Source organism: Odocoileus virginianus, chromosome 12 (assembly GCF_023699985.2).
Source record: "Odocoileus virginianus isolate 20LAN1187 ecotype Illinois chromosome 12, Ovbor_1.2, whole genome shotgun sequence".
Classification (NCBI taxonomy): Eukaryota; Metazoa; Chordata; class Mammalia; order Artiodactyla; family Cervidae; genus Odocoileus; species Odocoileus virginianus.
Window position 1 is genome coordinate 3067007 of NC_069685.1, and position 21929 is coordinate 3088935.

The window sequence follows — 21929 nt, forward strand, 5'->3', positions numbered from 1 at the left end:
GCCTCTTCCTGGTCTTATGGCCTTCAGTGGCCTGACTCCTTACCTTAGGAGCACTAGTAGTTCCTATGTTGCAAAGTTTCTGTGAGGATTAAAAGTGGTAAATTATAAAAGATACTGGTTAGTAGTATTTATTTTGCAAATGTCCCCTATTTGTATGATCATCTAAGGATAACTTGCATCCTTTCAATGTATGAATAACCCTAATCATGCAAAAAGCATTGTACTGACATCCAAAGAAATGCCTTTCTGGTGCTATGTCTGGCATTCCCTTAATCTCTTCAGGTCTTAGTCTCATTGCTTCTGAAATGATACCTAAAAATCCTTTTAGGTCTCTTATGTGGTAATTGTGTATCTGCTGAAGAAATCCAGTGGGTAAACTGAATCTTTCAGAAGTAATCACTATTTAAGAGGTTACCTCCCTTCCCTATTGGTTTGTTGTTAACAGAAATGTTTGTAGTGTTTGGTTATAAGAAAATATAAAATTTTAGGTGTATAATATTACATTATAATCCTATAGAGATATTGCAGATATTCTGGTCCTAATAATGAGACTTCAAAAAAATTTTTTCTGTTGTATTTCTTCTTTAAAAATTTTTTATTTTATTTATTGTAATAAGGACACTTAACCTGAAATCTTCCATTTTTCAGTGTACAGTACATTATCCTTTGACTTCCCTGATGGTTCAGTGGTAAAGAATCTGCCTGCCAGTACAGGAGATGTGGGTTCCTACCAGATCTAGGAAGATCCCCTGGAGAAGGAAATGGTGACTCATCCCAGTTTTATTGCCTGGGAAATCTCATGGACAGAGGAGCCTGGCAGGCTACAGTCCATGGGGTCACAAAGAGTCAGACATGACTTAGAGACTGAATAGCAACATTATCATTGACCAGAGGTACAATGTTACATAGGAGATCTCTAGGGTTTACTCATCTTGTTTCACTGAAACCTTATGCTCCTTCATTAGCACCTTCCATTTCTCTTCTTCACTGATTCCTGGCAACCATCTTTCCACTCTTTGATTTGATGAACTTGACTGTTTTGGATACTTCATAGAGTGAAATATGTAATAACTGTCCTTCTATGGATGGCTTATTTTGCTTAACTTTATGTCCTCCAGGTTTGTCCATATTTTCCTATGTTTCAGAAATTCCTTCTTTTTTCAAGGCTGAGTAATATTACATTGTATGTACATGCCACATCTTGTTTATCCATCCATCTGTTGATAGACATTAAGTTGTGTCTACAACTTGGTGATTGTGAATAGTGCTTCAGAACATGTGGGGATGCAGACATCTCTAGATTTCATTTTTTTTTTGAAACACTTTCTCTGAGCATGGGTGAAATGTGTTTCTATTGTGACGCTAATACTGATATGAGGTGCTACATTGGGTTTTTCTGCACATGTCATACTGGATCTTTACAACACCCTTTGTAATGACTGTATTCATTAGCAGCAAACGATAACTAAGACAGGGAATCTGATCTACCAAGCTGGTCTTCCCTCTTAACTAGCCCCATTAGCTAAAGAGTTACTGCATCTTTCCTGGAAAGTGTACTTCTAGTGTGTATGACTGACCAGGGGATTAGTTGTTTACAATGGCAGTCTTTATAAGACAAAACTTTCCTTACTCAAGATAATCCACTGACATGGTCCCTTTAGCATTTCAAAGATCAGACAAAAATACTTTTTTAGGAAATTAGTCTCTGCTTATCTTGACTTTTTCAAAATTCATCTATACTGAGGACCTTAACTACTTGTCAAATTGTCAGGCCCTCCAGGGCACTAACATTGCCAAAAATATATAGGTTAGCCAGTAATCAGGACACATGATCTAAAAGCATTTAACAGATTGTTTTAAAAGATATCAACACACTCATCCTCTAGTTTCCCCTGGACAATCTTGAAGAATGATCTGTACTGTATTGTGTTTTCAGGAGATATTTCTGTTGTTGTGCTGGCTTCGACAGCCACAGACTTCCACTCCTGGCACGGGCACTAGACAAATGCCATTGTTAATCAGGGAGAACACTTTAAGTGGTTATTATCTAAGGGAGTGTCTTGGTGTTTTTTTAAAGCAAAGACCAACTTTGTAATGGAAGGGGCCTAGGGATATTATTGTTGGCATTTGGATGCTGGTGAATTTAGGATGAAGACATTCTCAGTCTGACAGGGCTGAGAATGTGTTTGCACCTAATCGCAACTCGAGAAATTCGTGGGACCTGCTATTGGTTTACTGTAACCTTTAGGAGAGAATGAATCAGCATCATGACTAATTGTGGAACGAAGTTGCCTGGTGAACAGGTAGCCTCCAATTTGAACAGCTGAGTTCCAGTTCATCTGTTGGTTGAATACAACTACAGACACATTTTCTATTTTGTACATAATAGTTAGGCCTCCAGGCCCTGCCATAAAAACCAGTTTAAATGCTGATGTTCTCAAAGAATGGAACAAGGAGCTGTACTGGAATATGGTTTTCATCTCCTCGATCTGTGTCTTTGTTGAACCTGTAAAAGGCTGGACTTTCTTGCTTCCATTTTAAAGGCCTGTCTCTACAGAGCCTGCCAGTAGAAACACGGTCTCAAGAAATTGCCTCTATCAGTAAATATGTATGGAGTAAATGAATAAATGACATTAGAAATAATTGAAAAATGATTTAAATTCTTATTACAGCCTCTTAAGAAATTGCAGAGCAGTGTCATTGATAACAGAGCATACCTTCATTTAAAATCCTCTTTCCCCATTGCAGAATCCCAGGATCTGAGGGCCTACCCCACTTTTCTCCGGAACTCTCTCAAATTCCCTCTGCAGTATAACTATGCCAGCTCTTTTCTAGTTATATAAATTAAGTACACACACATGCATGTGGTTGTACATATGTATAGCAGAGGAGAAGACTGAGAATTGATAACTGATCTATACATTGTCACTTCTTCCTGAAATACTCTGAAATTCTCTCTTAGAGACATTAATTCATTTACTCACTGGTTCCTTTGTGCTTTCATTTTGAGGCTTCCTATATCAGATATACTATTTTATAAGCTTATATAGGCTCCAGTTTTCCTGAAGACAAGAGATTTTCCATTATCTGTTTGTGCCATAACCAGGACTCATGCATTAAAAATAGAGTTCTTGGACTTACCGTGTTTAGCTGGGAAGAAACATGTTTTAGAGAAGGGGGTGTGGCGACGTCCTATTGTTTCCTCTTGTGTGTTTATCTTCCTGTTCTGTTTCTGCTTCTCTAAGTGTGTTGTTGGTTCAAAGAACATTTTTTTAGAATGTGTCTCAGCACCAGGAGAAAGATTGACTTGAGCCTTCATTTCTCTTATTCTTAGTTACTGGTTTCCTTTGATGTGGGTACAAGGCAGACCACACTGTTTTGAGTTTTAAAAGGAGGAAACACAAGAAACTTACTTATTAATAGCCCTTTTTCATGTATTTTTCATCCTGTTTTATGAACTATTGGTCGATTTTTTTCCTGCATTGTCCGAAGTAGTCTTTTTAATAATGTAAAAAGAACAATTTTTAGCTTTTGTGTTGATTCTATTTATTTAGTGATTTTACTCTGCAACAAGCATTCCTTATAACTCAGATTATTTTAAGGTGGCAGATTTCAAGCATTTGTGTGAGAACTTTATTGTTGCCCAGTTATCTCTTTTGCTAGGGCTACCCATGGTTACGTTTCTGTGATTTATCTCTTTTTATGCTAATGGTATAAGAAGAAGTCAAAAGTTCTGAAAAGAAAGACAGAAAATGGAAGCAAGTTCATTGTTTCCACAGATATTGTTTCAATGCCTGTTATGAACTAAGCACAGTTCTCAGTGTTTGGAATACATCAGTGAACAAGACAGATAAAGATTCCTACTCAGTCTCATAGATCTGACAACAAAAGCTCTCATCGTTTCACCTATTGTCTGTTCTGGGTTTAGTAGTGGTGTACACAAATCCAAATTTAACACTACAGAAGGACAAGTAATTAAAAGGGCAACCGAGGGAGTTAAACAGCCAAACGAGGCCCGCACTGCCTCCTGGGTTAGTTGTGATCACCCTCTTTGGGTAGGGCGTGCGCATTGAAACAGAAATGAATAGCAATGGAGCACCGGGACAGCTTTCCTTTATTTCAAGGGCAGATTCTTTTCTAGTGCTAGTTTTATGCTCAGATTTCATACCTAGTAATGATTCTCATAACTCTACATGATTGTCACCTTCCTACAATCAGAGTGTTCTGATATATAGTTAACAAATTAATACCACACCTTATTTCTAAAGCATGTGAGTCTGCTCTTGCCAAAATAAAAACCAAGCTGACTTTCTTTCATTTGCAAGACAGAGACTAAAATGAATCACAAGCACCTAATCAGCGTATATCACTTTCATGGGAAACAGAAGCATGTAGAAAGTTTTCTCATCAGTTTTTCCAGTTAAAGATCACAGACTTGGAGAGGGAAGGAACCTTACGGTGCAGCTCCCTCCTTCAGTGAGGAAGAAACTGAGGCAGGAAGAAATGCGGTGACTTCCCTAGAGGCACACAGCTGGTCCGTGGCATAACTGGGCTTGAGCTCCGTCCTGGACCTGTGATCTGCTGTGGTACTGCTCTGTATCAGACAATGCTTTTTGACATCTCTTCCATATATTGCTCATTTGAGCTTTCCATTAGCATATGAGATAAGCAAGGCAGTTTTTATGCCCATCCACAAATTAAGAGACTGGAGACCCTAAGAGTCTTAGTGATTTGCTCAAGGCAATAGTAGTAAACCTGACACATTTTGACTTCTCAAATTTCCATTTTGAAGCTCTTTCCATGATTATGGTTTTGAAACACAGAAAAAAAAACCTAAAGACAAAGCTAAGATAAATACACATTACATTGATTCAAGTAGATAAGATATAAAAACAGTCTCCCATTGTGACTTTATATCAATAAGAAATTGATATTGATATCTTATAGTTTTTGAGCCATCTCTGTTTTTGAGAAAATTACATTTATAGACTACATGTTTGGTGATGGTCAGGATTTTGTGCTTGTTTTTGTTCATAACTATCCCATAGCTTACAGTTTTAATAATGACCCACAGATTATTGTCTAACTACTAAGTACCACTTTGACAAAGAGTATGCCATCTTTTCCAGGAGGTTTGATTCTAAATATAAGTATTGCTTAATTAGTAGGAAAACATGATTCTGTTTATTAGATTTTATTTAATAGAAATCTTTAAGTCCTTTTATTAGTCTATCAATTAAAAAAATTAATCCCAGCAGTTTCCCCTATTTAAATGACAAGAGCATAAACAAATAATATTACAGATTATAATTAGTATGTATAAATCTAAGCACTCAGCAATTAAAACGTAAAATGACTAGTGCTCTATAAATGAATCAGTATCTATTTTTTAAAGTTAAAATTGATCCCCAAAATAGTAATTAATAATTTTTGTGTCATGAAAAAAAGAGCTGTATAATCACTGTACTTTAAAGTGTTAAAATATGATGTCATAAATTTTAAGCTGGCAAATATGTAGGTAAAGAGAGCTATTGACATTACTTACTATTTTATTATTTATTATATGTAAATATGCAATCCCATGGACTGTAGCCCTCCAGACTCCTCTGTCCATGGAATTCTCCAGGCAAGAATACTGGAGTGGGTAGCCATTCCCTTCTCCAGGGGAATCTTCTTGACCCAGGGATTGAACCTGGGTCTTCTGCATTGCAGGCAGATTCCTTACCATCTGAGTCACCAGGGAAGCCATATATATACATTCTGTATACCCCTATATATATATATATTATATAAATAATGTAATATATATTATATAATTAATACATATATATATTATAGAGCTACATTTTCTGGCCCCTCAGCTCTTAGTTGAATGTTGAGTTCAAGTAAATGAGTTTTCTAGCTCCTCTTTATACCTGAATATTTTTAAAAGTGAATATTTTGAAATATTCAACATATAGAAGGACAAATTTAATCTTAACACTCACCTCTTCTAAGTGATGACTGTTCACTCAGAGAAACTTATAGCTTCTTCCTGGTCTCTAGAAGAAATTGTTTCACTACCCAAGTCGGCATTGAAAGCCTAAAAAGTAGTGACTGGCTCAGAAGAAGCCTAGTAAAATTTGTATATATATATATATATACATATAGTCACAAAATGGACCTTGTCCAAATATAGAAGGACAGATTTGGTTATCTCACTCCCCTGCCTAAATCTTTCAGTGACTTCCCATGGCTCTTTGGCCAAAAGCCAACCCTTGTTACGGTCTCCCAGGCTCTTCATGACCTGCCCTGCCTTCCCTGTGGCCTCAGCTCCAAGAATTCTCCTGATCTTTGTGCTCATTGCTTACACCAGCTGCCATTTTTTCTCCTCCTCCTCCTCCTTGCTCCTTCACCTGCTTTCCCTGAGCGCTCGTGCTTGCCTCCTTGGGCGCGTCACATGTTCTTCCTTCTGCCCAGAACACTGGACGGCTCTCTCCTCTTCTGTCCCCACACGCGCCTCCTCACCTAGCTAGTGGCCTAACTCATCCTTCAGAGCTCACGTTATAGGTCACCTTTTCATGGAGGCGTTTTTCTGACGCTCTCCTCCCAAGCACGTTAAAACAGGTACCCTGCTGATATTCTAGCACAGCTTCTCTTTACATTATAATTGCACGTTTTGTGAATATTTGCTTGTCTGTGCCCCACCAACACTGTCTGTTCTGTTTCTGGCTCCCTTTCCGGTTACTAGCTCAGTAATGGGAGGTAGATGGGACAAAGTATGTGGTTGTCAAATAAAAAAGAGAGACTGAGATGGAATTGTTGCCACAAAAAAGCTTGTAGTCCAATTGAACTGACAATAATAGTCCTTATAATACACAGGGATGATATTGGTGGGTGCCAGAGAAGGGAGGGGTGGGGCAGGTGAAAGGGGTCCAAAGGTACGAACTTAAATTTATAAGATAAATAAATTCTGGGGCTGTAACGTACAGCATGGTGACTGTAGTTAACATTATATTGCATATTTGACAATTGCTAAGAGAGTAGATCCTAAAAGTTCTTATCACAAGAAAAAAGTTTATTAATGTAAATATGTATGTGATGGTTGCTGATAATCCTTATAATCATTTCACAATGCATATATGTATATGCATTTCATATACATATATGCAATGTGTGTATATACACACACACACATCAAATCACGAATTTGTACATCTAAAGCTAATACAATATATATGGTCAATTATGTCTCAATAAATAAATGTAAAAAATCATGTTGTGAAAGTACATTAATTTCTAAAGTTTAATACTGGAAATGAAATAGATAGTACACACCACAGTACAACAATCTATGGAAACATATGTGGAAATAAAGAAAGAAAACACATGTAGAAGAAAACCAGAGAGTTAATAATTTCATCCTGAATGTCATATATTGAGGCCACACCTGGTAGGGTAGTGTTTGACCAGAAGAAGCTCAAACTCTCTGGCTTCTTAGTTTTACCAGATGGTGTTCCATACTTGAATTATTTTGTCTTCAGGCTTATGTTAGGCGAGTTCTTTGTGCTGCTGCCTCGGACCGAATGCCCGTTGTCAGGTCAGAGTGAGAACTGACTGTCGCAGGAATGGAGCTCTTGAGGCTCTGCACTCAGGCACAGTGTGGAGAAAGTCAGATCAACCTGGGAAACTGCAAACAGCACTGGTTTCTAAAGAAGGGAATGCCACAGTGTTAATAGGCAGTGGGACCAGATTGAAATAGCCTGACGGGTCTTCTCCATCACGAGGATGTCCTTGCCGGTGGAACAAGCGGTGGAGGCCTGCTGACTCGCTGCGCCCTGCACTGCCCTGCTGCCCGCCAGCGGGGAAGCGCCTGAAGCCTGCCCTCGCTGTCCTCCTACGGCCTGATCTGGATGGGCGCCAACGTCACCTTTCTCCTACTTTACTGGGCTCGCTGGTTACCCTCTGGTTCAGCATATTTTAAAACATACATCTCAGATACAATCAGGCGTGCCTCTCACCTGAACAGTCTAGGGCTGGAATGATAGTGGAATAAAGGAGGGATTCCCCCGGTGGGGCTGAGAGTGCTTACTGGCGTCTCCTGGGACGGGCTCTGCGGTGGAGACAGCTGGGCCGGGGTTCAGCCCTGCCGGCGGGGGCCGGGGCTAGCGGTCTGAGCCGTGCCCGCTTTCCAGGAGATGAGGAAGCAGTGCGTCTGCAGAGGGACGTGGTCGTGTCTATTATGGCAGCCTCGGATTAGATGGAAGCTCCAGGTTGGATGCATGAGACAAGTGCTCGGGCCTGGTGCACTGGGAAGACCCAGAGGGATCGGGTGGAGAGGGAGGTGGGAGGGGGGACCGGGATGGGGAATACATGTAAATCCATGGCTAATTCATTTCAATGTATGACAAAAACCACTGCAATGTTGTAAAGTAATTAGCCTCCAACTAATAAAAATAAATGGAAAAAAAAAATAAGATGGAAGCTTTCCCTGCAGAAGCCATGAAAGCACTAGTGATGGAAAGTGGTTTTTAAACAGTCGCCCGGGCAGGAGAGAACTGACACTCCAACCTCACGTTGGCGCCGGTCCAGTGAGAATGCTCTTGCTGCTCTCCTATCCCCTCCTTCCCCTAGATGCACCTAGATGCTTCAGAAACTCACGTTAGCAAGATGAGGAAGAGGAGAGTTAGGTGAGGAAAGAAAGAAGCTAACAACTTCTGACCTGTAGCACCTGCCTTACCTAAACTTTTTTTTTCCCCTTAAATTACAACCTGGGAAACTGCAGGTTTGTTTATCTTTAATTTTATTGGAGTATAACTGATAATCCCTGGTGGTTCAGATGGTAAAGAATTTGCCTGCAATGTGGGAGACCTGAGTTCAATCCCTGAGTCAGGAAGATCCCTGAGAAGGGAATGGCATCCCACCCCAGTATTCTTGCCTGGAGAGTTCCATGGACAGCGGGGCCTAGAGGGCCACAGTCCAGGGGGTTGCAAAGAGTCGGACAACTAAGACTTTCACTTCCGTAGCTCATTTATGTTGTTGTCTAGTCGCTGGCATGTCCGATGCTTTTGCGGCCCTATGGACTGTAGTCTGCCGGGCTCCTCTGTCTGTGGCTTCTCCAGTCCAGCATACTGGATGGGTATCCATTCCCTCCTCCAGGGGCTGAACGCGTGTCTCCTGCATCGACAGGCAGATTCATTACCACTGAACCAATGGGGAAGCCACGTGGTTGACTTACAGTGTTGTGTTAGCTCCAGGTACAGCCGAGTCACGCACTCACGCATATACCCGTTCCTTGTCAGGTTCTTTTCCCCACCTGGACTCAACCTTAGAATTTTGATTATTCTATGGGCATTTATACTCTATGTATTACATTGAGACTGTTCTGTGACTTAATGTAACAAAAAGGATTTTAATTGGTTGCTAGTGATTGTGGAGGTGGCAGGAGCTTCCTGAATTTTCACATTGGGTCAGGAGAAGAATAGTTAGCCATACAAAATAAATTAAAACAGAAAAGAATAAAAGCATTCTGTGGTTGCATCCCATGAACTGTGCTTTGCTATCATACTTGTTACATATATTTATGACAACATGAGATGGTGGTGTCTGAGGTGGAGAGATGGGCTTCATGATGATCCAGGGCTACACTGAGTGGGTGTGGTTTAACAAAGGAATTTTAAATCATGACAAAAAAGTTTGAATATAGGAAATACACAAGATAAGGGTTTTGAGCATCAGTGTATCATGGTGATATTTAAGAAAAATTTCCCTGGAAATAGTGTGCTGGTTGGATTAAGGACCAGATAATTTGAACAAGGAATATATATATTAATTAACAGAAAATATGTAGTAATATGTAATTATTATGTAATATGTAATAGTATACAATATGTAATAATAGGTAAATGTGTAATATCTACATATGTAAGATATATGTAATAATAACATGCTACTATTGTTATCCAGGGATAGCATAATAAAATTTGTACTGAGGGGAGATAGTAATAAAAATAGAAAGGAACTAATCTGAGAATATTTTGAGAGGAAAATGATATAGAGATGGTGATTAATTTGATTTATTAATGAAAGAGGATAACTCATGTACAATTCTTTAGTTTTAACTGAATGATAGATGGTCCAACTGATGTCAAATTGACAAATACCCCAGGGGAAGTGCCACCTAGAAGGAGGTTTAGAACTTAATTCAGGTGAGAGGACATGGGGAGATACTACAGCAAAGTAACTCTTGAAGTCATGAAACACATGAATATTTTGATGGAAATAATAGATAGCTGTGGCCTTCAAACTTTAGAACACATGAGAATTACTGGTAGAGATCTTTAGAAATTCAATTCCAGCATCCTTTCCCACTTCTATAATATTTCTTTTTTGCTGTTTTTTAGTCACTGAGTCATGTCTCTGCAAGCCCATGGACTGTGGCAGCCACGCTTCCCTGTCCCTCACCATCTCCCTGAGCTTGCTCTGATTCATGTCCTTTGAGTCGGTGATACTCTCTGTCTAATCCTCTGCCACCCTCTTCTCCTTTTGCCTTCAATCTTTTCCGGTGTCTCAGTCTTTTCCATTGAGTCATCAGGTGGCCATAGTATTGGAGCTTCAGCATCAGTCCTTCAGTGAATATTCAGGGTTGATTTCCTTTAGGATTGACTGGTTTGGTCTCTTTGCTGTCCAAGGGACCCTCAAGAGTTTTCTTTAGCACCACAATTTGAAAGCATCAATTCTTTAGCACTCAGCCTTCTTTATGGTCCAACTCTCACATCTGTACATGACTACTGGAAAAACCATAACTTTGACTATGGATTTTTGTCAGCAAAGTAATCACTTTACTTTTTAATATCCTGTCTAGGTTTGTCATAGCTTTCCTTGCAAGGAGCAAGCATCTTTTAACTTTAATAATCTTTATAGACATCAGGATATCTAGGTAAGAGCCTGAAAATCTTTTCTTTTTTTTTTTTTTACAAGTAATCTAGATGATTTTGATGCAGGTGGCCCAGGACACCCTTTGAGATCTTTCAGAGACTATAAGAAGAGCCTAGTATGAAGCCAGAGAAATGCTTAGAACTCTAAGCAGTAGGAAGGACTGTGGATCAAATCCCTGAAATTGTTAGCAAAGGCAAAAATAAGATTATAGCATAACCACAGCTAGGGGTTCTGGTCCAAGACCAAGGGGCTGGCATGGATCAGATAGACTGTAAAAGGCAAGGGGCGTGAAGGTGGAGGCAACATATAGTCATCTGTCTTTCACACACATCCTGCCTGTATCTTTTTGTTTCAGTTGTGTTTCTTATAAACAGCATATGGTTGGGTAATTTCTCTCTCATAACTAGAGCATTTTGTCCATTTTGAAGTCTTTCCCAGTCCAACTCTGCTGTTAGTAATGAGTCTCACTCATATTAACATATTTCCTCATGTGTTGTGTGATTTTCTATTGTGGCTTGAATCTTTATCTGAGAGAATTCTTTTAACCCCAGGGATTAAGTTGGGTTCCTCTGAAAAGCATCTGTGTTTCCCTTGCCTAAGAACCTTCAGTTCAGTGCATGTCAGTGCAGTCCAGTCGCTCAGGCATGTCCGAATGTTTGCAACCCCATGAATCGCAGCACGCCAGGCCTCCCTGTCCATCACCAACACCCAGAGTTCACTCAAACTCATGACCGTCGAGTCGGTGATACCATCAGCCATCTCATCCTCTGTTGTCCCCTTCTCCTCCTGCCCTCAGTCTTTCCCAGAATCAGGGTCTTTTCAACTGAGTCAGCTCTTCGCATCAGGTGGCCAAAGTGTTGGAGTTTCAGCTTCAGCATCAGTCCTTCCAATGAACACCCAGGACTGATCTCCTTTAGGAGGACTGGTTGGATCTCCTTGCAGTCCAAGGGACTCTCAAGAGTTCTCCAACACCACAGTTCAAAAGCATCAATTCTTCAGTGCTCAGCTTTCTTTATAGTCCAACTCTCACATCCATACATGACCACTGGAAAAACCATAGCCTTGACTAGAAGGACCTTTGTTGGCAAAGTAATGTCTCTGCTTTTTAATGTGCTGCCTAGGTTGGTCATAACTTTTCTTCCAAGGAGTAGGCGTCTTTTATTTCATGGCTGCAGTCACCATCTGCAGTGATTTTGGAGCCCCAAAAAATAAAAGTCAGCCTCTGTTTCCCCATCTATTTGCCATGAAGTGATGGGACCAGATGCCATGATCTTAGTTTTCTGAATGTTGAGCTTTAAGCCAACATTTTCACTCTTCTTTCACTTTCATCAAGAGGCTCCTTAGTCTTCTTCACTTTCTGCCATAAGGGTGGTGTCATCTTCGTATCTGAGGTTATTGATATTTCTCCCAGCAATCTTGATTCCAGCTTGTGCTTCCTCCAGCCCAGGGTTTCTCATGATGTACTCTGCATAGAAGTTAAATAAGCAGGGTGACAATATACAGCCTTGACGTACTCCTTTTCCTATTTGGAACCAGTCTGTTGTTCCATGTCCAGTTCTAACTGTTGCTTCCTGATCTGCATACAGGTTTCTCAAGAAGCTAAGCACCCTAGGGAAGGATAAATCTATATTGTTTTCAACTATATTCTTGACTTGAAAATTTTCACATCATCCTTTATTGTGAATTCAGGCTAAAAACTACTGTGAAGGTTGGCTTATGTTTATGAATTCTCAAAGGACATTTTTACTCCTTTGTTTAGAGCACCAGGTTTCAAGTTGCTAGTTTTCACTCGGCAGGCAGGGGTTTATTTATAGCTCCCTCTTACATGGAAAGCTTTGTGGATCTAAGTTTACTGGAGGAACTCCTGTGAAACACTTCCTCTCCAACCTGCTGTCATCCCCAAAGGCCCTGGTCTTGTCTTCTGCCTCCTGAGTTCCACAAAGTCATTAAAATAAAAGTTCAAGGACACTGGGATTTGGTAAAAACTCTGAAGGTCAAAGCTGAATCATGCTGTAGTCACTCTAGGTGCCTCACTTCATATTTTACTGTTTTTATTGCCAATTTTTTGTTGTATTTTAAAGGATATATTTGATGCATTTTTATATTTCTTGCAGTACTTGCTTTCAGGGAGGAGGTGGTCAGTGTATTTAGTATCAAAACAGTGTTCCCTTTAGTAATTCTTTCAGTGATGATTTGTAAGAGGTAAATTATCTATCTGTCTTGGTCTTATTTTATGCTTGTGATAATTATTAATTTTATGTGTCAACTTGGCTAGGCTATGGTACCTAGTTTTTGATCAAACACCAGTCTACATGTTGCTATGAAGGAGTTTTTAAGATGTTGTTAACACTTAACTCAGTAATTGGGTAAAGCAAAGAATGTTCCATAATATGAGTGGGCCTCATCTTATCAGTTGAAGGTCTTCAAAGAGAAGACTGATGTACCCCCAGGAAGAAGGAATTGTACCTTTAGGCTGCCTTCCAGCTCAAGACTGTGACATCGACTCCAGCAAGCATTTCTAACCTGCTGGCCAGCCCTGAATTCCAGATTTGCCAACCCCCAGATAAACCAGTTCCTTAAATCTCTCTAGTCTCTCGACCTCTATTCCTTCTTCCCCTCATTCCCTGTCTTCTCTCCCCATCGCTGTCTCTCTTTCTATCATTTCCACTATTTTTGTTTCTCTGAAGAATTCTGACTGATCCAGTATTCATACTTTAAAACAGCTTATTTGAGTAGAAAATTTGGGGTAGGCAGTTGTTTTCCTCCATAACTTTCCCAATATTGCTTTATCCTTTGGCCTCTGTCATTGCCGTTGAGAAGTCATAGAATTATTCCATTGTGGGTTCTCAGTCTTTCTTCTCTTGCTGCTGCTGTAAGAGTTTATCTTTGTCTCTCTTTATTAAAAAAAGTCACATGTATATAATTATCGGTGTCTCCTTTTCCCATATATGAGAATGCGTTCCCTTCAGAAGCGCCCGTCAGTTGCACCGACCTTGCAGTGTCCCCTGGGGTGGTGAGTACTACCCTCACTGTGACGTCTCAAAGGCAATCTAAGTGCCTGCTGGCCTTGCCCTTGAAGTTTTGAACACCAGCCGTGAGTCACTCTCTCAAGCACTTGAATATCAGCTGCAAGGAGGTGCCCTGGGCACTGCAGCAGCACCCCAGAGCTCTTCGCCTCTGCCCTGGCAACCCCGGAAAAGCCCACTGCTTCACGCAGTGCTTCTCATTCTCCCCTTCTTACGGGGTCAGCTTCTCATACATGTGTGGTCAGGCTTGCCTGGTGCCTCAGACGGTAAAGAATCTGCCTGCAATGCAGGAGACCCAGGTTCGATCCCTGGATCCAGGGGAAGACCCCCTGGAGAAGGGAATGGCAATGCACTCCAGTATTGTTGCCTGGAGAATTCCATGGATAGAGGAGCCTGGCAGGCTATAGTCCATGGGGTCGCAAACAGTCGGACACGACGGAACAACTAACACTTTCACTTCACACAGGTGTCATTGGTTCTTTTAACTGTATTGTGTCTAACGTTCTCAGTGTGGTTTCTGCTTCCCTGATTGGTTCCTGACTGACACAAGCACCCGTCATATGTTTAAATACACAGAAGACATGAAGAGGTGAGCATGCACATCTACTAATACATGACCCAGCGGTCCTCAGGTCTTCATCAGACTGTTCTGTCTCAGTGCCGCAGAGTCGTGCACATTCAGACAAGTGTATTTATCAGCCGTGCTGCCTTTCGAGTAGTTGTTCTTAATGGAGTATCATGCTTTTGTTTTTAATAAAAGTTTTTGAAAAATCTTAGAGATCCTAAAATTTGGGGCTTTTGATACAAGAGTTGGACGTTTTCAGAGAGTAACTAACTGTGTCTGAGATTGCTGGGTGATTATCATCATCCTAATTTAGAGACGAGGAGGGTAAATCCATGATAGATTTAGGTGACTAATCTGTGGGCATTCACGGAAGTCAGTGCAATTTGTGATAGTATGGAGACAGTACTTGGCACCTGGTATTGATGAAAAGATTTCCTATTCATGTAAAACTGACCATCTCATCATTGCAGAGGAGTTTTGAGTAGATTAATATTTATATATTTTATATATACCTATATAATTATGTATATATATACACAAGTATGTGTAAGTATATATAGATATGTATCTATGTATACACACATATATAAGTGTATGTGTATATGTGAATGTCAGCTATCTTAATGCAGACGCCCAGAGCAAAGGTCATACTTCTGAGATGTCTGTGAAATGGGACCTGAAGTAGTAAGATAATGGGCATGTTCTTTTAAAAACCTTTTGAAAAACTAAAACTAGAAGTATTTACCTTGTATTGTCAGGCTCTTTTACAGTGTTATTTGTTTTAAAAGGATTGAAAAATGTTTTCTCAACAAGGCCCTTCCCTTTGGGAAGTGGGTCTCCTGCCACTGCCCAGCAGCGTGTCCATTTCTGTGAACGGCTGCGGCATGTGAGGCGCCTGCCTGCCAAGTGCGGCAGATGTAAGAGATGTGGGTTTGATACCCAGTCGGGAAGATCCCCTGGAGTAGGAGATGGCAGCCCACTCGTTTTCGTCCCTGAGAACCCCATAGACAGTCCACAGGGTGCAAAGCATTGGACATGACTGAAGCGACTTAGTGGGCATGCAAGCTAAGCCCTCGTTGTGAGAGCTAACGTCGTGCAGTGCCTTAGCTGCCAGGTCTAACTAGGTCACTTCATGGCATTTAGCTGTTGACCAGTGAGTGCATACTTCTTAAGTGTGAAGCTTCTTGACAAAGTTATAATTGTGCAGCTGTCTGTATTTGCCACAGTATCTCTTTTCTCTCCTCTTTTCCTTTCCTTCAAATTTGTTGAGAATCTGTAATATAACAAATGAGATGGACATTTATCAGTGAAATTTTGTTAAAAAACAAGAAAATTAATTTTGCCGCATGGAATAACATTCTGTGTGGCACAAGCATAAACTAATAAAAACCAGAGATAACTTGTGTGTTCTTTTTGGTCCCCGCTGGCAAACCATTGAGACTTCTAATCTCATTATCAAATTATCTCAATTTAAAATACCAGTTTCGGAATTTGGGGATGAGGCCCATTGAACACTAGATTACTCTCACTGGAGGTAATGCTTTCAACTAGCAGAGTGAATGTAGTACAGATATTTATTTTATTACATTTCCCAATTTACCATATGTTGTTGGGACACATTTTGCTAGTAATTTGGGCATTATTTTTGTTTATATCTGGGAATCACATGTTCACACATTTTTATATAGGTAATTTCTACAGGGCATGTTTATCTCAACCTCAGGGATTCATTTAATTAAATACAGCTCTCCTAAACATCTTCATTTGCTAGTTCTGATGTTTCCATTCTTGTACATCCTTGAAGCTTTTTACAGAATAAGAATCCTATTTTTTTTCCATTTATTTTCATTAGTTGGAGGCTAATTACTTTACATCATTGCAGTGGTTTTTGTCTACATTGAAATGAACCAGCCATGGATTTACATGTATTCCCCATCCCGGTCCCCCCTCCCACCTCCCTCTCCACACGATCCATCTGGGTCTTCCCAGTGCACCAGGCCCGAGCACCTGTCTCATGCATCCAACCTGGGCTGGTGATCTGCTTCACCCTAGATAATATACATGCTTCGATGCTGTTCTCTTGAAACACCCCACCCTCGCCTTCTCCCAGAGTCCACAAGTCTGTTCTATACATCTGAGTCTCTTTTTCTGTTTTGCATATAGGGTTATCATTACCATCTTTCTAAATTCCATATATATGTAATAGCCAAGACATGGAAGCAACCTAGATGCCCATCAGCAGATGAATGGATGAGGAAGCTGTGGTACATATACACCATGGAATATTACTCAGCCATTAAAAAGAATTCATTTGAATCAGTTCTAATGAGATGGATGAAACTGGAGCCCATTATACAGAGCGAAGTAAGCCAGAAAGATAAAGACCATTACAGTATACTAACACATATATATGGAATTTAGAATCGTATTTTTTGAAAAGACTTTATCACAGTTATTTTAAAATGCATGTTTTAATGTCCAATGTAGAACTTCATTATGTATGCAAGTATACAAGCTCTAAATGGAGGTAGTATAATGTTTTGTAATAAACACATATTTTTATGACTATCTTATACATACACACATATATAAAATTTCTACTTACAGACTTAATTGCCTTAGCTTGGGCTCAGTCAGTGTTAGTCACTCAGTCGTGTCTGACTCTTTGTTACTCCAGGCACTGTAGCCCACCAGGCTCCTCCGTCAATGGAATTTTCCAGGCAAGAATCCTGGAGTGGGTTGCCATTTCCTCCAGGGGCTCTTCATGACCCAGGGATCAAACCTGGTCTGCATTGCAGGCAGATTCTTTACTGTCTGTAACCAGGGAAGCCCTAGCTTGGGCTACTGTCACAAAACACCACAGACTGGCTGTTTTAAACAACAGATGTTAATTTCTCACAGTTCTAAAGGTTGGGAGTCTGAGAGCAAGTTCCTGGCTGATTTAGCTCCTGTGGAGGGCTCTTGTGTTCTCACACGATAGAGAGAGAGCGAGCTTTCTGGCATCTTCTCCTGTAAGGACACTAATCCCGTAGTATCAGGAATCCGCCCTGATGGCCTCATTTAACCTTAATTACTTCTTTGCTCCAAATACGGCTATGCTGGGGGTTAGACCTTCAACATATTGAAGATGGATATGATTCAGTCCACAGTACATATGCTCTTTAAAGCTATAGTAACGTAAGAAGTATAAAGTGAGTTGTCCTGTAATCTCAACCCATATATATGGGCTCTCTTTATAGTTGTTCAGATCTTTCCATATTTTCCAGTGTGCATATTTCTTTGCATGTGTGTGTGCATGCAAAGTATAGATGTTAGTGTTTATGATTATAGTTTACATATTATTCTGTAATCTAACATTTTCATTTAACACTTCCTGAATTTTTTACAGTAGAAATACACTGTACACTTATACATTGTTTAAATGTTTTAGTACTAAATTTTTTTAAACATACTGAATTATATATAGATTCATTCTTACAACTCATTTTTTATATAAAATATACAATGTAATGGAGAAGGAAATGGCAACCCACTCCAGTATTCTTGCCTGGAAACTGCCATGGACAGAGGAGCCTGGTGGGCTACAGTTCATGGGGCACAAAAGAGCTGGACATGACTAAGCAACTATAGTAGCATGTAAAATCTTCTTAAATGAAAACATGTATCTTTCCTTTATTCATTTTGGGTGTTATGGAGTATTCTTACTATATTGTGTTAATATACTACAATAGACTTAAACATTTATTATTTTCTTTATGGATATTAAAGTCATTTGCAATATTGCAAAGGACTTCCTATTTCAGAGCCCTTATGTAAGTACAAGGTAGATTTCTAGGTTTTGAATAAGAACAATTTACTGTTAGATAAATATTGCCAAAGTGTCTTTTGGACAGTGTACGTTGATACCACAGCCTTTATTAATCTGGCAAAATATTATCTAAAAGTTTTAGCCAACATTAGAGGTGAAAATAGGAGGCAGTTGTTTTAAATTTTGTATTTCTGTTATTTTTAATGAGTTTGAGCATTATCATATTTATTTATGCTTTATTCTTTCTTATAAGAATTATCTGCCCTTATTCACCTTAAATTTGGTTTATTTGTATCTTTTCATCTTAGTTTTAGATCTCTGCATTATTATGTATATTAAATTGTTTTTTATGTATTTTCAAAATGTTGTCTTTTGATTTTTAAACCACGAGTAAATAATGAATAAGGGAATGAATGGTAAGAAAGGCAAACACCGTTAACTGAAGTTGAGGTAGTTATTACACTCCCATGTGTAAAGCAGATAGCTGATGCGAAGCAGCTCTATAGCACAGGGAGCCCAGCCTCGTGCTCCGTGATAGCCTCGAGGGGTGGGATGGGGGTGCGTGGAGGGAGGCTCCAGAGGGAAGGGGTATATATTAATATATAGTATGGCAGTTGTATGGCAGAAACCAATGCAGCATTGTAGAGAAATTATCCTCCAATTAAAGAAGAGTTAAGCACGCTGGGGCACGTGTGTTACGGACACGTGTACTCAGGCCACTGCGGGGTCCTGGAGGAGCGGCCTCTGAAGCAGGGTGGGAGGTGGAAGGTCCCTGTGCCACGTGCACCTAGAGCTGGGCTCTAAAATGTGAGTAGAAATCACTGCCAGAAAAGTTATTCCAGGGAGGGAATGCAGCAATCCAAATGGAAAAGAACAAGATCTATTCTGGAAATTAGATATAGTTCTCTGTGCCAAGCACAAGGTCCTGTACAGTGAGAGCGGTGAGACAGAGCCACAGAGATGGAAAAGTACTAATTGAGCAGCATGCTTATCACAATAAGGCATTTAAACTTTCCCTGAAAACTGGGAGGAGCACTGATAAGTCAAGATTTGGATTTAGGAAGACTGTTCTAATTCAAATATGAAAAATAATGTGGAAGGAATCTAAAAGCAGGTAGACCAGCTTGTGGTCTATTTGAGGCAGGCATTAATCTTTTCATTGTCATAATGGAAATGACACCACCTGTGTGGAAAATAAAAGCCTTTAAATGTCCGATAATTAAAATTGAGTTAATTCCAGAAGACTATATACCCAGAGAATGGGGGATAATTGGGTTAGAGAGATTTTTCATTTTCTTCTGTAGAGAGATACTTTTGCATTATTTTTATTTTTTAATCAAGCATAGACTTTTCTAAGAAGTAAGTTTGAAGCTAATCAATAACAGAAATATTGAGTGTTTTTGTGGACCAGCAAATCAGTATGAACCCCAGTTTTAACATGACTGCACATGTGGGCGTGCTAATACTTGGTTGCATTCCTATTTTATAAGTATTCCAGTAAAAAATGCTTTTGCTCTTCTTTGTTATCGTCAGATTGCATCTGGAACCTGGTGGTCCCAGATCAATGTGGAGAATGTTCAGGAAAAAGGAACTGCAAGTGAAATGACATCCACTCATGTCAGATAAGAAAATGGAGATGCTGTGCCTGGCACAGGTCTGATGGGATATTTAGCTTTGGTTATTGATGATGTGTTTGCCAAGGAGAAACAAGACAAATTCACTAAATCTCTAATGAACATTGGAAAGAGAAATTGGAGTTATAATAGGGCAGATTTGACTTAAAAAAGAGAAAGAAGTTGAATGGGTGTCAGTTTTTTTAATGCCTGGAAAACAAACATTTGTGATATTTTTGCCAGCTTCTCATAAACTGGCAAAATTGCAGTAGTCAGGCTTTCATTTGATCAATGCTTAAAGCCAGTTCTGTTGTGATAGACTCTATACGGTTCAGCCACATTTATTTATATGTAAATGCATCTAACATTTTATGTGTGTGTTTCTCTTTTTGTTAAATACAACTAACGTTTTCATTTCTTAAACTGGTTATGCTAGACCTCGTTTCATGTTTGCACACTAACACACCAATAGATGGTATTGGCAATAAAAAATGATTGGTTTTCTCAGCATTATTGGATCTCTCCTCAACTTAACTGTTTACATCTTCTTTTCTCACAAGCACTCTGTGTATAAGCCTAAATTATCCTCATGCTTCTGTCAGGTCGGTTTATTTTTCTTCCTTGATTCTTGCCTCATTGCAACAAAGATTTGGAATGGCAGTCTAAAGGGTTTAAAACAACAGACAAGTTATAATTCAGTTCACCTCAAGCAGATAGACCTTTCATTAGACAGACATTCTCAAGATATGGGAGCAGGCCGACCTCAAAGGAGTCTTCTTTTTCCCTCTGCTGCTGCTACTGCTAAGTCACTGCAGTCGTGTCTGACTCTGTGCGACCCCATCCCTGGGATTCTCCAGGCAAGAACAGTGGAGTGGGTTGCCATTTCCTTCTCCAACGCATAAAAGTGAAAAGGGAAAGTGAAGTCGCTCAGTCATGTCTGACTCTTAGCGACCCCATGGACTGCAGCCCACCAGGCTCCTCCGTCCATGGGATTTTCCAGGCAAGAGGACTGGAGTGGGCTGCCATTGCCTTCTCCGCTAGCTACCCCTTTTTTATACAGCATATGTCCTCGTTTTGGTTATGCTTTGTGCAAAATAGGGCTTGTACCCACTACCAGTCAATGAAAAGCAATGCAAATGGACATACACTCAAAGCCAATTGACAGTTGCAAGTTATGTAACAGCAGGCTGTGTTGTTTCTATCTTCCATAATTCAGTCTATTGTTACAATCAGATGTAGAATACTTGTGAACCCTTAATGGGCCCCTAGTTGCCTAAGGTTACTTGGAAAAGCCCCTGTGGTAAGTTTGTATTCACTGTGTGTCTAGGGCATATGTGCAGGAGTTGGAAAAGTCTCTGTGGCTAATTCTGTAGGTATCTGTGAGCTCTCTTGGGGATGTGTGAGATGGGTTTTAGAGATCAGCTTGCCTCCCTTTCAGCCAGGCAACCCTCACTGCTCATGCCTAACTTCCTACCTAACATTTTAATGTTTCGTGAAGGTTTCTTACCCACAGCCATTAGTATTTTATTCTCTCACTAACAAAGAGAATGGAGTTCCCTGCAAAAGAGCTGTCCTCTGGGCTTGCTATGGCAGATACCCCAGAAGATAAGACTTCAGCTTTATCTGTGGCTTTAAGGTCTGGTGCCTGGGCAGATGGTGATTACCCAACAACCTGGCATTAGCCTAGACTACACTGGGTTGTGAGATGTACTCTGCTTGGCCCTCCTCCCAGGCTGCTGATAAAGGCAACAGTTTATGTTTTTTCCTGCTTAACTGATATATTTCCAAGATGAGTTAAAGTTTAATCCCGAGGAAATATTGCTTACTTGGTGGAATTTGGACCATCATTTTGCAAATATTCTCAAGTTCTTTGATTGGAAAGTGGATGTATTAGGGTTCTCCAGAGAAATGGAGCCAATAGGACATATATAAATAGGAAGATGTGTATGTCTGTGTGTGTGTGTGTGCACATATATATATATATAGAGAGAAGGAATTTA

At 40.0% G+C, this 21929-nt stretch overlaps 1 protein-coding gene across 1 annotated transcript in view; it reads left to right on the forward strand.

Moving 5' to 3' along the window:
* The window catches only part of DCHS2 (dachsous cadherin-related 2), a 300517-nt gene that overhangs the window by 149316 nt on the left and 129272 nt on the right, over positions 1–21929 (forward strand).